This window comes from Dendrobates tinctorius, unplaced genomic scaffold (genome assembly GCF_039654945.1).
Source record: "Dendrobates tinctorius isolate UK_male_01 unplaced genomic scaffold, ASM3965494v1 ptg000178l, whole genome shotgun sequence".
NCBI lineage: Eukaryota > Metazoa > Chordata > Amphibia > Anura > Dendrobatidae > Dendrobates > Dendrobates tinctorius.
The window spans coordinates 470,163-472,097 of NW_027361845.1; the positions used below are offsets into that span (position 1 = coordinate 470,163).

The 1,935-nt window shown below is 33.1% G+C and overlaps 1 non-coding gene across 1 annotated transcript; it reads left to right on the forward strand.

Moving 5' to 3' along the window:
* Positions 1 to 1,566: 1,566 nt before the first annotated feature.
* On the forward strand, positions 1,567 to 1,638 carry TRNAW-CCA (transfer RNA tryptophan (anticodon CCA)). Its single transcript has one exon. It is a non-coding gene; the product is annotated as a tRNA-Trp (tRNA).
* The last annotated feature ends 297 nt before the right edge of the window (positions 1,639 to 1,935 follow it).

The window sequence follows — 1,935 nt, forward strand, 5'->3', positions numbered from 1 at the left end:
TAGCAAATTTCAAGATGGTGTCTGTATATTTCCTCATGCACTTTACAAGTGAATTATGGGAGCAAGCAAGTTTTACAGCTGTCCTCATACACTGACGGTAGTGCGCCTTACTCCTGGTCAGAATGATGCATGTTTAAATTATGTCACGTTCAAGTATCTCTTTCATATTTTTAAAAGTTGATCGATGTTTGGGTTAAGATTGAAAACAGAAACTGGGTATTCTAACTGACAATGAATTATCATGATCTTGTTGCCACCTGTCAGGAAAGTGTTTGAAAAATTGCTTTTTTAATTCTACCGAATAAAATCTTTTCAACAATCCTTTGATGAGATATATCATTGGGAACTGAGTTCAAAACAGAAAATTTGGGGCAAGTCAGAAACACCTATTAATTTGTTCATACCATTGTCATCTTTGAATTTGTAAGAAAAAAGGGTTTAATACCAGATTCTTAATTTTTGACTGGAAATCACTGAATCTGATTGTGAAGATCTTAATTCAACTGTAGTGCTTCTGAATCCATATCAGAAAGTTGTGTATTCAAATCACGTCATGGTCAAGCAGCTCTTTCATATTTTTATAGCTTGATCGATGTTTGGGTTAAGATTGAAAACAGAAACTGGGTAATCCAACTGAAAATAGATTAACACAACGTAGTTGACACAGGTCAGAACAGTTTTTAAAAAAGTGTTTTTTTAATTCTATAGATTAAAATCTTATCAACAATACTTTGATGAGAAATATTATTGGGAATTGAGTTAAAAACATTAATAAATGTAATAAATGCCAGGAACACCTATCGCTTTGTTCATACCATTGTCATCTTTGAATTTGTAAGAAAATCATGCTTATTACTAGAATCTAAACTTTAAACTGGAAATCCCTGAATCGGAACGTGAAGATCCTAATTCATCCTTGTTATTACTTTTCTAAACTGTGATTTAAAGTAGCAAATTTCAAGATGGTGTCTGTATATTTCCTCATGCACTTTACAAGTGAAATATGAGAGCAAGCAAGTTTTACAGCTGTCCTTATACACTGACGGTAGTGCGCCTTACTCCTGGTCAGAATGATGCATGTTTAAATTATGTCACGTTCAAGTATCTCTTTCATCTTTTTAAAAGTTGATCGATGTTTGGGTTAAGATTGAAAACAGAAACTGCGTATTCTAACTGACAATAGATTATCATGATCTTGTTGCCACCTGTCAGGAAAGTGTTTGAAAAAATGCTTTTTTAATTCTACCGAATAAAATCTTTTCAACAATCCTTTGATGAGATATATCATTGGGAACTGAGTTCAAAACAGAAAATTTGGGGCAAGTCAGAAACACCTATTAATTTGTTCATACCATTGTCATCTTTGAATTTGTAAGAAAAAAGGGTTTATTACTATATTCTAAATTTTTAATTGGAAATCCCTGAATCTGAAAGTTAAGACCTTAATTCATCCTTGTTTATATCTTTTCCAAACTGTGATTATAAGTAGCAAATTTCAAGATGGTGTCCATATATTTTATCATGCACTTTTCATGTGAAGTTTGGGAGCAACAACACTTTTCAACTGACCTCGTGGCGCAGCGGTAGCGCGTCTGACTCCAGATCAGACGGTTGTGTGTTCAAATCACGTCGGGGTCAATCAGCTCTTTATGTCTTTTCATATCTTGATTGATGTTTGGGTTATTATTGAAAACAGTAACTGCGTAGTCCAACTGACAAAAGTTAAATCGACTTTGTTGCTACCAGGCTGCAGTGTTTAAGAAACTGCATTGTTTAGTTCTACAGATTATAATCGTTTCAAGAGGACTTTGATAAGAATTGTTATTGGGAATTGAGTTCCAAACATTAATAAATGTAATTAATGCCATAAGCACCTATTAATTTATTTTTACCATTGCCATCTTTGAATTTGTAAGAAAAGAGGGTTTATTACCA